General features: G+C 38.1%; 1 protein-coding gene across 1 annotated transcript in view; it reads right to left on the reverse strand.

The window, feature by feature from the left end:
* Positions 1-7,709, reverse strand: part of LOC145676884 (acyl-CoA Delta-9 desaturase-like) — a 107,494-nt gene extending 99,785 nt beyond the window's left edge. The window contains exon 1 of the mRNA XM_081747668.1: positions 7,408-7,709. The gene's annotated coding sequence lies outside the window, so the exon portion shown is untranslated. The remainder of the gene's footprint in view (positions 1-7,407) is intronic.
* Positions 7,710-16,126: the final 8,417 nt, after the last annotated feature.

A 16,126-nucleotide genomic window follows, 5' to 3' on the forward strand; every position in this document is an offset into this window, starting at 1 on the left:
CAGGGAGAAGAATTCAACAAAATAAAAAGAGAAATCATGCAGAATACATTTAGTATTAGGCTATTTGAGAAAGCGTTTTTGATGCGTTACCCCCTGTAGCGAACGCGGCCAAGGTGGCTATTCAGTAATTTTAGAGTAAGAGACTAAGTCCCCGGCTATATGTAGCGTTTGCAAAGCGATTTTATTGCTCTTGCGTACGCTTGGAATACGCTGACCACGTATTTAAATGTGGATTGCTAATCACAAACGCGAAAGCAATAAAAACGCGGAGAAAACGTCAGCTCGAGCGTATTTGGTACGCTTCGGAACAATAGACCGCCTGCTGTTTAAAAGATGCCAAAAGGAAGGGAAAAAAGGAAAGTAGTGTTGCCAGGCAAGGGGATTGTAGCAAGAAACAGCTGCTTTGAAAATGCTTTGTGCAGAGTACTGGAACTCTGCTATTATAGACCTGGACTTGGCAAAAAAAAAAAAAAAAGACCTGGAAACCCTGATTGGCTCATAGTATGATTTATAATTCTGGCAAAAGTAAAGTTATCAAATAGCCACCTTGGTCGCGTTCGCTGTAGGGGGTAACGCTTCGAAAATGCACTGGGAACAGGTTAACTTAGGTAGGGAGCAATGAAATGAAGACGAAGTAGGAACATTCAAAGTATTTTAATGTCAAATGCTACGCATATGACGTATTTCGATTACATGGAAATACCCCCCCCCTTTTTTTTTGGTACTCTGCTTCCCCTTTCCCTTTTTGTTTGTTGGTTGGAAGTTTAGCGTCCCATTTCAGCATGGAGGCTATATGAAACTTGAATTTACAGTTTAATGTGGAATCCGAACCACACTATTGTGTTCAATACTCTCCCACCACGAATCGAGTCGTGTGCACCTAAGTTGCGAATACCATTAGACTAGCGAGGGATGCTTTTCCTCCTTTTTTTATTATATAAAAACTATTACGTAGTTGTGTATAGGAGAATTCAAATAGTTCCACTTTCTTAATTCTTACCTCCAAAGTCTATTGCTTATTTTCGTGAATTCAGTTCTTTTCATGGTGGAAAAATGTTGTGATGATCCCGCGCCCCGCCACAAGATTTCGGTGAAGAGGATCGTCATTTGACGAATATGGCGTGAACTTTCCATTGGGAGGGAGGAATGAGAATTTGATAACGAATTTTAACCAACTGTTCTTTACCCCCAAGGTAACTTAACTGTTATAGCTAATTGCTTTTGGACAATGAACTAATACTGTTATACACTTATGAGTCGCTGAATCATTACACAATCTCGTACGAGACTTTCTACAAATAGCTATAGACTTACGGTGATAGACAGTGGCGCATTCAGGGGGGGCTTCCGGGCTTAAGCTCCCTCCCCCCGAAATCTTACTTACTATAGTAAAGTATATGAAATATCTTGCACAATTTTCTGATTTTTTGGCAAAGTCCCTCCTGAAAGTTAGCAAAGCCCTCCCCGAAACAAAATCGTAAATACGCCACTGGTGGTAGGGCATCCTGACCAGTTTTTTGTAGTACTTTTCCTCAGGTCTACCAAGCGAATACCGAAATGGTATCTATAAATACCCATTGGTCGAATTCCAAAACGTTTTGGTAACTCGAATTCATGGTCTTCACCACTTTTTTAGTTTTTATTTTTTTTCCCTACAACTAAACCATTCATTTTATACTTATAAAATGCTATTAATATGAAGAATAGTTATTTTAATGATATTTCATGTAGTGAAAACATTTCGTAAAGTCTCTACCACATGAACTGCTCATTTATATCTCTGATCTATAAATAAACTTTTATTAATTCACTTAATAGCATTTCGTAGCTTTCCTTCCAAACATGTATTTAGAAATGCACCCAGGCCCGTAGCCGGAACATGGAGACACTGAAAGAATGAAATATTTACGTTTAACGTCCCACAATTATGCTCTTAAGCAGGGGCGGATCCAGGGGGTGCGATCGCGCCCCACCCCCAGAAGAGGAAACTCTCTTATTTTTATATAGAAATAAAACCCATCCCAGAGTTTGGAGCTCTTAAAAGTAGCTCTAAGTAGCAGTATTACAACTCACCGCCCACCCAGAAGTCCGTCCTGGATCCGCCCCTGATCTTAAGGCTAAGGCAGACGGATGATTGAGCATAGTGAATGATAATGGAAGAATTGGTGGTATGAAATACTGTATGGGAGGAAACGGCAGTACCACGAGAAAACCCACGGACACGGTGTTGTCCACCACATCAGACCGGGGATCGAACCAGGGACCCCACGCACCAGACGTAAGCACTCTACCACTGAGTCACCGTGCCCCTCTTTGAGACATGGAGTCAAGATTACTTTTCGAAGGGCTAAGTTAAGTTTACGTTCTATTCTTATTATATTATACATACATATACCAACAGGCAGCGGAAAGTTTCTGGAGAGCTGAGCCTCCCCGGCCACCCTCTAGCTACACGAATGATGCGCATGAGAGTTGAACCTATGCCTAGTCTAAAAAATGTGTCGTCAAAATCGTGTCTCGTCTCGAGAAACGCATGTTTCTATTGGAAGGACTCTGCCTCGTCACGAATTTACTTACAAAACTTCTGCTTGTTTCGTCTCTTTATTGTCTTCAAGTCAACTGACGTGTATTTAAGTCTTTTGTCAGCAGCGAGACTGCGTGGGACAAGATCCTACAGTTTAAAGTGGGATTTCAACCATTCCTTTGATGTTCTCCCACTGAGAACAGAACCCGGGACCTCGTGGACCAAAGGGTAACGTGCTTGCCACCAGATTAGCGAGGAGGACCATCTATTTTAAATTCACTAAAATTCAGATAATGATGCTATTTAGGCACAGCAAAGACTCTTGGTAGCTCCTGGTTCTCACTGTCACATCTTTTGCATCGGAATCCTGCTGAGAATGAAGTCGATAAGTAACTAGCAGGGACGTACGCAGGACTCTCCCCTCCTCCTGAGATATCATGACTTTACTATAAATAGGAGTGATTTTACAACTTTTAATATAATTTATTCCTCATATTTAACTTGGACCTCACCCAATATTTCGAAATGATCCGGGAATAAATTCCTACGCACGTGATTGGTAATTAAAACAACTAAAGAAAACCTCTCGTCACCGCCTTATCCTGATATCAAAAACAGGAGCTTCATCTTCCAGACTACAAACTTCAGTAATATTGAGAATTTTCTGTTAGAATTTAAAAACAACTGCTTTTGATGATATAAGCATAGTTATCACCATATATTTTCTCTCCTTTAGAGAAAGGAAATTTTGCACATAGAGAACGCTCAGCTCATATTGATAAACTTTATTCCATACAGGGCCGTGCCGTGGGGAAGGGGGGCGAGCGGGGCAACGGCCCCGGGCGCCGAAGTAAGGGGCAAAAATTCGGGAGAAAAAAGGAAAAAAAGACAGGAAAAATTGCTTGGGATATATGTATGGGGGCGCCGTCGTATCCTCTCGCCCCGGGCACTGATTTTCCACGGCACGGACCTGATTCCATACACTTTGTTCCTAAACTTCGAAGCATTCTCTCCGTGAACATTTCTGATTTCAATACGGGGGGGCGCGGTGGCTCAGTGGTAGAGCGTTCACCTCTGGTGCTTGGGGTCCCGGGTTCGATCCTAGCCCCCGTCAAGTGAACTTTGTGGTGGACAAACACCGTGCTCGTGGTTTTTCTCGGGGTTCTCCCGTTTCCTCCCACTTTCTTCATTCCACCATTTCACTCATCTCTCATCATCACCGTCTCCTTTAGCCTAACCGGCATAATCGTGGGACGTAAAACTCAAAGATTTCATTTTTTTTTTTTCTGATTTCAATACGCAGTGGACAACTCTGTAACTTCATATATGGCATTACGATAGTGAGGCTCTCATCCCGCGTGGTGAGGACAGTTGGGGATTTACCTGGAAAGGAGGCAGAGTACTTCAATCAGGAAAACAACCACTGGCGTAGCTACAATATTTTGTTGGGGGAAAGTAGGACTCTTTACTTCTGAGAGTTCAAAAAAAGCTTTAAACAAAATCAGTTTCAGCATGTCGTCCAACGGTATATTGTAAGAGGCCAAGTGTTCTACGAAGAGTCTGCTTACGGATGCCAATAGAAGCCGAAGGCCCTCTCAAAATTTGGATATATTTCCTTGGATATATGATAAGTTAACACTAACACATATATTTGAACGAGGTCTCCCAAGTTATACACAAATCGGTGCCTCTCCACCAGTTCCTCTCTAGTTACGCCTATGTCATCAATTGATTGGCATCATATACACTATATAAAATTGAAAGTGACTGTGTTTGTGACAATAATTATTGAACCACCCCCATAATTCTCGATGAAATTTTCAACACACAAAGTTCGGGCCTGGAATGGTTTTTGTCATATCACTTTGAGGGTAGAACTTAGGGGAGGGGGAAGATATATAAAAATAAATAAAACTTAATAACTCTTGAACTACAAGACCAATCACGATGAAATTTTTAACATAGATGAAGTTCAAGGGTTGGGATGGTTTTTATCATTTTCACTTTGACGCTGTAACTTAGGGGAGATGGATGGGGAAGATATTTAAAAATAATCGAAAATGACCGATATTAGTGTCAAATCCATACTTTTCGGTGTCGCTGAGATGAACAGTGACACTTTAGATGCCGTTTAGATCCAAATTTACTCCCACTGCCTTTTATGTACAAAATGAAACATTCTCCCAGTGCGATGAACGGGCAGTCTGCTAGTACTGTATATAAATCGATTATTGGAGAATGAGTCGATTTTGAGTTTAACGTCCCTTTCAGCAGCAAGGCTATATGAGACGGGACCTACTGATTAACATGGAATCCTAACCACATGAGCTCCGCCGGAAATCAAACCCGGGTCTTCCATGCCAAAGGCGCGTATGTTAACCGCTTAATCAAGAAGGAGCTTTCGATTATTGAAGAAAGGACCAGAGTCAAATTATTCTGAAATTTGGTTGATGAGCGTTCCTGATTCATTAGGAATATACGCAACTTTGTGTATAGGGCAGATGTCGAAGGAGTTACAACGCAACATTGAACTATAGGTTGAACATAAGAAGTGTCTGCACTCTGCCATCCTGGATTTAAACAGTTTTTCTTTAAACCTCAGAAAATGGACTAGGGTTCTTTCTGGAATCATCAATTTCTATACATATCTCAGTAACGACGCCAGGGGGAGGGGGTAATGAATTCGGGTGCCCCTGATGGCTACGTCTATTCCCGACATGTTGAATTATATTGTCAAGCAGAGGCGGTTCTAGCCCAGTCCGGGAGGATCTAGCCCCTAATTTTTTTCAATGACAAAAAAATTGAAGCTATTATTTACATATTTTTGAAAGTTTATTGTAAACTACTGATACACCTATCTGAGTCTGGGTTCTGGATGCCCCCCCCCCGTTTTTACCGTCTAGATCCGCCACTGACGTCAAGTAATATAAAACTCTCATCTTCGATGTACCAAAGAAAAAAGTTTCTCTCCATTTTTTTCTGCTCCTTTTACACCCCCCACAAAAAAAATCAAAATTCCTGTTGCCCTGACATTCTTCAGGAGGATATTGCTCGTTGACAGTACAAAGTGCTTTTTTATCGGATGAATAGGTACTAATTGACGTATTCCAGTGAGTCTATTTAATTAAAACAAAATACTGAGTTCTTGTAAATTACATAGCATTCCTCATGTCTAAATTATAATTCCTAACTTTCCCCTCTCATCAGCTTCTTAATTTCAATCTTTTTATATCTAATTTAGAACCACAGGAAAAGAAACTGGCCACTCTTCCCTCGGTCTATTGATTTAGTTCTTCACCTAATTGTCATTCGGTAAGGTGGGCTAGAACACTTTGTTGTTCTGTAATGCGACCACTTGAGGGAGGTAGTTGCTGTGGTCATTTCTGATTTCACTCGGGATGGGTGACTTTCAATGCATGAAAGGTGAAAGTCAGCGGCGGATTTAAACCAGGGCCAGAAGGCCTAGCCTCCGCTTTTTGAAATGTGATATTTAAGTTTTACGTCCCACATTTATGCCGGCTAGGCTAAAGAAGATGGGGCTGATATTTAGTACCTCCCCCAATCTAAGTAGTAGGAGCAGAAGTAGAAGTAGGACTAGCAGCAGTAGTAGTAGTAGTAGCAATAGTAGTATTGTTGTTGTGTTGATTTTAGTTTAGCGTCCCTTTTAGCAACGAGGCTATATGAGACGTGGACCTACTGATTAACGTGGAATCCGAACCACATGAGCTCCCGCCGGGAATCGAACCCGGAAGGCGTGTACGCTAACCGCTTAGCCACGAAGGAGCTCTAGCAATAGTAGTAGTAGTAGGAGGAGGAGGATCGGGTTAGAAGCCCTGCAGAGGTTGGTTGGGTTCTGTTCTCTACATAAAATTGGCAAATCAAAGAATTATGGGGGATAGTAAATGCTATCCGAAGACGGAGATGATGAGAAATGAATGAAATGGTGGAATGAACGAAGTGGGAGGAAACGGAAGAACCCCGAGAAAACCCACGCATACGTTGTTCGTCCACCACAACCCCCCTTTTTTTAAGAAACAAAAATAATTTCTTACTTATTTGAAAGTTCATAGTAAACTCATGATATACCTATCACAATCTGGGTTCTGACTACTCCCCTTGTTTTACCTTCTAAATCCGCCACTGGTGAAAGTGGTATAGCGAAAATACTGGCACATCTACGATTGAAGATATGCTCCATGGAGAATTTCGCTGCTCTGGATAGTCACAGTTAGTTGGACATTTTCTGGTAAAGAAGCTAACAGTGTAGATTGATTTTACTGTATTTAGGCACACGCTCAGTACATGAAGTGGGGGAAGGGAGCATATGACATACACACACCTCAGGAGGATTATAATTGGCGTATGCCTACCTCTGACTGCTTTTCGTAAAGGAAAACGGAATGGTACTGAAATATACCGCACCCTTCCTCAGATTTTCCCCACTTCGAGTAGTACACACATTACTTTATAAAAAGAGCAAATTAACCGCAATGTACGTAATAAAACAGTTCGCAGACGTTCCAAGTAACAAAGTAAATGCAGGTAACAAAGTAAAGGCTAAAAATATTAAAATACGTCCTGCAATATACTGCGCAATACCATTTAAACGTAATTATAGAAACACGAATCTTTTCACATCATACTTTACTTCCTCGTCAAAGCTTAAGAACGTTCTATAAACAGTGACTTTATGAACTTGTGAATTGTTTTTCAATGTTTACCTTCTGAAACGAAATAAGTTTACACACTGCACTTGGAACGAATAATGCATTTTGATACCATACATCTTCTCATGCCTTTGTACGGAAAAGGGCAACGCCTACTTGTTTCTGAGGTAATCCTAAAAGAAGATCAACAGGTTTTGAATAAAAAAGGCGACTTACCTATTTCGTTGTGGAGAGGCTCTCCTGGCACAAACACTGCGATCACTTCTCTTTCACTCTCTGCACGTTACCTCATTTCCCGCTGAGTGCAACAAGTACGCTTTGTATGCTAAACAATTGTCACTTAATCCTCTGGTGCGATGCAACGCTCGACATTCACGCATGCAATCTACACGCACCCGAAACAACAAAACACCTCACTTCACACGCACACAGTCAGACACCTGTTGCAAACAAAAGTTGCCGTTGTTCTCTTGCTCTCTCCTCTCCCTCTGACAGCGAACGGAAGAGCCAACCGGCTTAGCGAAACAACCTGCGTGTTTCTCTTACAGTGTTTCCAACTAACTACACCGCTTATGGAACAACTAAACTACGATGTAAACATTGTCAATCTTCTTGTTCTTTTAATTTGTTCAAGATAAGGGTTAACAGTTGAATAATATCGATGGCAACAGGTAGGGCCGGATCTACTAAATATTGCGCCCGGGACAAAGACGTAAATCTGCTCCCTTCCTCCCAATTTTGCATCGAAATGGCACCCCTACATACTCTCAACCAGCTGCGCCCCGGGTTAAATGCCCCGAATTGTCCCCCTCTAGATCCGGCCCTGGCAACAGGTAATGACTGCAAATTCATTGTTATTTTATAGAGATTCATTGTTTGTGGCAGTACTCGAGCGGACGGTTCTACCAAATTTTGACCCACTTGTTACATGTTCAGATTAGGGAAGAGCTTTGTATTTATTTTAGCATGCACTAAATGAGACGCTTCATTACTACTTGCAGATTGATATCAGGAGGGACATATGGCATAAAACTAAAGTGCTTATAACAAGATCCAACTTGTGCTAGGTGATCACTAAAAAACACACGAATGCTATCTAACCGAGTCAGAGCAGGAGGACCCGAGCGGCAGCGAGGGTCACACTCTCACAAAAAATGTTTCACATCGTATGTTACCTATAAATTTTCTATTTGGTAGAACAATCTGCTCGAGTGAACCCTTGTTTCTTTACAGAGAGGGAGTAGGCCATTGGTTCACCAGAGTTAAATTGAATTGAATTAAAATGTATTTGTGAGACGAGGTCTAGGCTGCTCTACCACCTAACCACCAGTTCTAGTGACCTGAGATCTTACTATCGTGAGAAACCGTATTACGAATTCGACAAACAGCACCAGTGCTCACATGAGGGTTTTAGCTCTCAGGTTATGCCAATGAATAATTTGCGGGGACATAATTATTAGTAGTATTGGCTGCACTTTGCCGCACTTTTTGGCCCCTGGGTCCCTGCCTCAGGACCCATGGTCCCTGGCCGGGGTCAATGACCTAGGGGTACATAGGACCACCCCCTCTAAATTTTGGCAGGGGTACCTTGGCCCACCCCCTAAATTTTGGCAGGGGTACATAGGACCACCCCCCTTAAATTTTGGAAATTGCCAAATCTAAAAATTTGGTATGGTAGGGTAGGACCACAGTATGTACCTCTATCCGTATTGGGGGTCTATGTCGTTCCCTTTCATGGGTAAAAAATTGCCAAAAATTCAAATTTCGGAGGTTTTTGACCTAATTTATCCCCTTGGATGAGGTGTTATTACCCTATATGGTTATATGGGCGTATACAGGGGCCCATTACCTTTCATAAGACATGGGTACATTAATGCACCCCTTGAAAAATTTGGGAGGGGTACCTTGGCCCACCCCTTAAATTTTGGAAATTGCCCAATTTAAACATTGGGTGTTATAGTACAGGACCCTAATATGTATTATGATAAATTTGGGTGGTCCACCTCATTTCCTTTTAGGGGTACATAGGACCACCCCCCTTAAATTTTGGAAATTGCCAAATCTAAAAATTTGGTGTGGTAGCCTAGGACCATAGTATGTACCTCTATCAGTATTGGGTGTCTATGTCGTTCCCTTTCATGGGTAAAAAATTGCCAAAAATTTAAATTTCGGGGTTTTTTGACCTAATTTATCCCCTTTGATGAGGTATTATTACCCTATATTGTTATATGGGCGTATACAGGGGTCCATTACCTTTCATAATATATGGGTATATTAATGCACCCCTTGAAAAATTTGGGAGGGTACCTTGGCCCACCCCTTAAATTTTGGAAATTGCCCAATTTCAACATTGGGCATTATAGTACAGGACCCTAATATGTATCATGATAAATTTGGGCGGTCCACCTCGTTCCCTTTTAGGGGTACAAAATTGCCAAAATATAAACGTAAGCAATACGTTATACCACGTGTTTGGTTTTTTGGTCGATTTTATCCCCTTTGATGAAGTGTTATTATCCTATATAGTTATATGGTCATGTATAGGGGTCCATTACCTTTCATAAGATATCGGTATATTTGTGCACACCTTTAAAAATTTGGGAGGGGTACTTTGGCCCACCCCTTAAATTTTGGAAATTGCTCATTTTATATATTTGGTATTATAGTACCGGACCCTAACATGTATTATAATAAATTTGGGTGGTCCGCCTCGTTCCTTTCTAGGGGTACAAAATTGTCAAAATATAAACGTAAGCAATACGTTGTACCACGTGTTTGTTCTTTTGGCCCAATTTATCCTCTTGGATGAGGTCCTATTACCTTATATGGTTATATGGTCATGTATAGGGGTCCATTACTTTTCATAAGATATCGGTATATTTGTGCACTCCTTTAAAAATTTGGGAGGGGTACTTTGGCCCACCCCTTAAATTTTGGAAATTGCTCATTTTATATATTTGGTATTATAGTACAGGACCCTAACATGCATTATAATAAATTTGGGTGGTCCACCTCGTTCCTTTCTAGGGGTACAAAATTGTCAAAATATAAACGTAAGCAATACGTTGTACCACGTGTTTGTTCTTTTGGCCCAATTTATCCTCTTGGATGAGGTCCTATTACCTTATATGGTTATATGGTTATGTATAGGGGTCTATTCCCTATCATAAGACATAGGTACATTTGTGCAATCCTTTAAAAATTTGGGAGGGGTACTTTGGCCCACCCTTAAATTTTAGAAATTGCTCATTTTATATATTTGGTATTATAGTACAGGACCCTAACATGTATTATGATAAATTTGGGTGGTCCACCTCGTTCCCTTTTAGGGGTACAAAATTGCCAAATTTTACTACAACCACGTGTTTGGTATTTTGGTTCACCCCTTGGATGAGGTCCTATTACCTTATATGATTATATGGTTATGTATATTGGTCCATTCCCTATTATAAGACATGGGTATATTGATGCACCCTTTAAAAAATTTGGGAGGGGTATCTTGACTCATCCACTCAGTTTTAGAAATTGATTAATATAAGCATTTGGTATCTTCGTACAGGTCTTCAATATGTACCACTATAAATTTGGATGGTCCACATCGTTCCCTTTCATGGGTAAAGAACTACCAAAAATCAAATTTCGGATGTTATTGACTCCTATTTAATACGTTATATGGTTTATTACCTCTATATGTTTATGTTCTCTTTTAAATTTGGGAATTATCAAATAACAAAATTCGGTAAACGTTTTCTAGGACCCATTGGTATTCCTCTTATGGCCAAATATTCAAAATTTAAAGGTTATTGACCGGCTTTATTATTGAATAAGTACAGGATTTATTACTTTTTCATAAGACACAGGTGTATTTGTGTACCAATCTTAAATTTTTGGAGGGGTACATTCTTATTGTCATATCAATAATTGGTAATTGTTCTTTGGGTAAATCATTGTGAAATATGAGTATGATCACGTGATCAGTTATTGACCTATGATGGGATTAGGAGTCCAGGACATTGGTACATTTAAACTTTGTAGGATAATTTGAGAATGCGTCATTGGTATTGATTATTCCCCGCCAAATATAAACGTAAGCAATACGATGTACCACGTGATTGACCTTGATGAGGTAGTGTACAGGGATACATAGCTATCCTTATTGAATCTTATGACTCATAGTCTTAAGGGAATACATGCTACAACACTGGCAAAGTTATTGTTGATGCAATTTGATTGGTTGATCACTATCTTTCGTGCAATCTGATTGGCTGATCACTATCTTTCGTGCAATCTGATTGGTTGATGAGTTTCAAATCTTTGCTGCATTCAGTTTTGTTTTAACATTTAAAAAGTTTGAAACTTTGGTTTGACATTTTTTCGTTTGATATTTTTAGTTTAAAAATGTTTGTTTCGAAAATTTTTGTTTCAAATTTTTGTTTGAAACTTTTCGTTTGAAATTTTTGTTTGAAAAATGTTTGTTTGAAAATTTTGTTTGAAATTTTTTTTGTAAATTTTTGTTGCAATTTTTTTGTTTAAAATTTTTTCGTTTGAAATTTTTCGTTTCCAAAATTTGTTTCTGTTTAAAAATTTTTGTTTGAACAGTTTTGTTTGGAAAATTTTGTTTCTAGTTTTGTTTAAAAAAATTTTTGTTTGAAATTTTTGTTTCAATTTTTTTTTTGTTTAAAAATTTTTTGTTTTGAAATTTTTTGTTTCAAAATTTTGTTTGAATTTTTTTTGTTTCAGAACTAAAAAAATATTTGTTTGAAATTTTAGTTTAAAAAATGTTCGAATTTTTTTCTGTTTAAAATTTTTTGTTTGAACATTTTTGTTTCGAAATTTTTGTTTCAAATTTTTAAGTTTATGCACTCATTAGTGAAGAACCGGAACTGCTTAGAAGAAAATTTGGTTTGAATTTTTTTCTTTGAAAATTTGTTTCGAAATTTTTCGTTTCCAATTTTTTTTGTTTAAATTTTTTTGTTTCGAAAGTTTTGTTTGAAATTTTTTGTTTGAAACTTTTTAAGTTTGTGCACTCATTAGTAAAGAACCGGAACTGTTAGAACTAAAACCTCTGGCAACATTGTGGTGCAATAGTACACGTCAGAACATAGGGTTGTACTTGAAATGAAAAAAACACAATTCATTGAAATGGATCATTTTATTACACTCCACATACATCCATACCAGATAGTGGTTCTGGATATTGTCGATACAATGTATTTTGAACTTCTTGCACTAGTTTGTCTTTAGCATATAATTTTAATTCCAATTGAAGTCTTTTAAGGTCTATTGCGATATCAATTGGTGGAAACTCAATGTCCATTTGATCACAAATAAACTGTTTATCAATACAGGTATGCACCCACGAACGATGTTGACAACCATCACAATATCTAGATACATGTTGTACAATATGCATAACACATTTTTCAAAATAGTACTTTTTCAGGAATATACTTGTTTTGTTACACACTTCCACTGCATGTTTCACACACTGAAATACGCTGATAAATTTGTTCCATTCCGTTTGCGTTAGATACACCATGTTGCGATGGACATGGAATGTACTCTTTTTACGTAACAGCACCATCTTCTCTTCGAGGACTGTACGCATCACCACTTCATGATTTGAGCCTAATGATTTGACTATGGTCACATTTAGCTCATCATGAAAATAATCGCTCATTTGGTCGATTCGTGAACATAATATTTGCCATTCTTCACAGGTCAGTTGTACACCAAATTGTTCTGCTTTGCCCAATCGAATCACTGGTTCAAATGTTCTAGCACTGATACCAATCATCACATGTTTTGTTTGAAATATATTTATTGGATAATAGCTTGCGAAGATGAACTCTTTATCGTTAGAAGTACACATCTTTCCTCCTGAAAAGCACTTGCTCAAATGATTTCGCGGTATTGGTTAATTTATAGAACTACGGCTGACGTCATAGGAAGGAATGTGCTGACGTTTGAATTCATGGTTTCATCACAGTTGCTGACGTCATGCTGACCAACCAAATTCATACAACTATGTCTAATGTGCTGACGTTTGAATTCATGATTTTATCACAATGGCTGACGAATCCGGCTATGTACTAAATTCAAATTGATGACTTCGACCCAAGAATCCTTTGTAACATAAAGATACAGATCCAGTATTTAAGAAACGCAGAAGTTCTTCTTGTTTTGATGCCTCCATGGGAAAATATCTTGCTGGTAAAATTATATTCTTATCATTTTCAAGCTTCACTACGATTCTTAATCCAAACTTTGTAGGGATCATTTGGCTAGCTAAAATTCTATAAGGTACATTCTGTTGTAAATCAGTAATCTTGGTAAATGATTTCATCACATCACGTGTGTTTAGAAACTGCAGACAAGTAGCCATGATGATGTTATCACGAATACTACCTCGAACGATACTTATATATGATGCAAAACTGATGACGTTGCATTATCATGTTGTGACGTGTACTATTGCACCACAATGTTGCCAGAGGTTTTTGTTCTAAACAGTTCCGGTTCTTTACTAATGAGTGCACAAACTTAAAAATTTGGAAACGAAAAATCCAAACAAAAATTTTGAAACGAAACAAATTTAAACAAAAAAAAATTGGAAACGAAAAATTTCAAAACAAAAATTTCGAACAAAAAATTTTAAACAAAAAATTTTCAAACAAAATTTTGCAACAAAAAAATTTCAAAAAAAATTTTCAAACAAAAAATTTTGAAACAAATTTCAAACAAAATTCTGAAACAAAAAATTCAAACAAATTTGAAACAAGAGTTTTCAAACAAAAACTTTCAAACAAAAAATTTTCAAACAACAAAACTTAAAACTGAATACAGCAAAGATTTGAAAATCAGCAACCAATCAGATTGCACGAAAGATAGTGATCAGCCAATCAGATTGCACGAAAGATAGTGATCAACCAATCAAATTGCATCAACAATAACTTTGCCAGTGTTGTAGCATGTATTCCCTTAAGACTATGAGTCATAAGATTCAATAAGGTTAGCTATGTATCCCTGTACACTACCTCATCAAGGTCAATCACGTGATACATCGTATTGCTTACGTTTATATTTGGCGGGAATAACCAAAACCAATAACGCAATTCTCAAATTATCCTACAAAGTTTCAATGTTCCAATGTCCTGGACTCCTAATTCCATCATAGGTCAATAACTGATTACGTGATCATACTCATATTTCACAATGATTTACCCAATGAATGAGATACTATCCAATTTTAAGAACCATTACCAATTATTGATATGACAATAAGAAATGTACCCCTCCCAAAATTTAAGATTGGTACACAAATACACCTGTGTGTTATGAAAAAGTAATAAATCCTGTACTTATTCAATAATAAAGCCGGTCAATAACCTTTAAATTTTGAATATTTGGCCATAAGAGGAACACCAACATCTACAATGGGTCCTAGAAAAAGGTTTACCGAATTTTGTTATTTGATAATTCCCCAAATTTAAAAGGGAACATAAACATATAAAGGTAATAAACCTCTGTACATACCCATATAACATGTACCCATGAAAGAGAAACGAGGTAAACCACCCAAATTTATCATAATACATGTTAGGGTCCAGTACTATAATACCAAATATATAAAATGAGCAATTTCTAAAATTTAAGGGATGGGCCAAGGTACCCCTAATAAATTTGAAAGGGGTGCACAAATGTACCTATGTCTTATGATAGGGAATAGACCCCTATACATAACCATATAAACATATAAGGTAATAGGACCTCATCCAAGAGATAAATTGGGTCAAAATGTCAAACACGTGGTACAACGTATTGCTTACGTTTATATTTTGGCAATTTCGTACCCCTAAAAGGGAACAATGTGGACCATCCAAATTTATCATGATACATATTAAGGTCCTGTACTATAATACCGAATGCTTAAATCAAAAAAATTCCAAAATTTAAGGGGCGGGCCAAGGTACGTACCTCTCCTAAAATTAAAAGGGATGCACCAATGTACCTATGTCTTATGATAGGAAATGAACACCTATACATTACAATATAACCATATAAGGTAATAGGACCTCATCCAAGGAGATAAATTAGGTCAAAAACCAAACACGTGGTTGTACTAAAATTTGGCAATTTTGTACCCCTAAAAAGGGAACGAGGTGGACCACCCAAATTTATAGTGATCCATATTAGGGTCCTATACTGTAATACCAAATGTTTAAATTGAACAATTTCCAAAATTAAAGGGGTGGGCGAAGGTACCTCTCCCAAAAAATTTAAAGGCGTGCAAAAATGTACCTATGTCTTATGATAGGAAATGGACCCCTATACATGACCATATAACCATATAAGGTAATAGGACCTCATCCAAGGGAATAAATTAAATCAAAAACCAAACACGTGGTTGTACCTAAATTTGGCAATTTCGTACCCATGAAAGGGAACGAGATGGACCATCCAAATTTATCATGATACATAATGAGGTCCTGTACTATAATACCAAATGCTTAAATTGGAGAATTTCTGAAATTGAAGGGGTGGACCAGGGTACCCCCTCCTAAAAATTTAAAGGGGTGCACCAATGTACCTATGTCTTATGATAGGGAATGAACACCTATACATGACCATATAACCATATAAGGTAATAGGACCTCATCCAAGGAGATAAATTAGGTTAAAAACCAAACACGTGGTTGTACTAAAATTTGGCAATTTTGTACACCTAAAAGGGAACGAGGTGGACCACTCAAATTTATAGTGATCCATATTAGCGTCCTATACTATAATACCCAATGTTTAAATTGGGCAATTTCTAAAAATGAAGGGGTGGGCCAAGGTACCCCTCCCAAATTTTTCAAGAGGTGCATTAATATACCCATATGTTATGAAAGGTAATGGACCCCTGTATACGCCCATATAACCATATAGGGTA

Source organism: Thermobia domestica, unplaced genomic scaffold (genome assembly GCF_964235325.1).
Source record: "Thermobia domestica unplaced genomic scaffold, izTheDome1.hap1.1 HAP1_SCAFFOLD_452, whole genome shotgun sequence".
Classification (NCBI taxonomy): Eukaryota; Metazoa; Arthropoda; class Insecta; order Zygentoma; family Lepismatidae; genus Thermobia; species Thermobia domestica.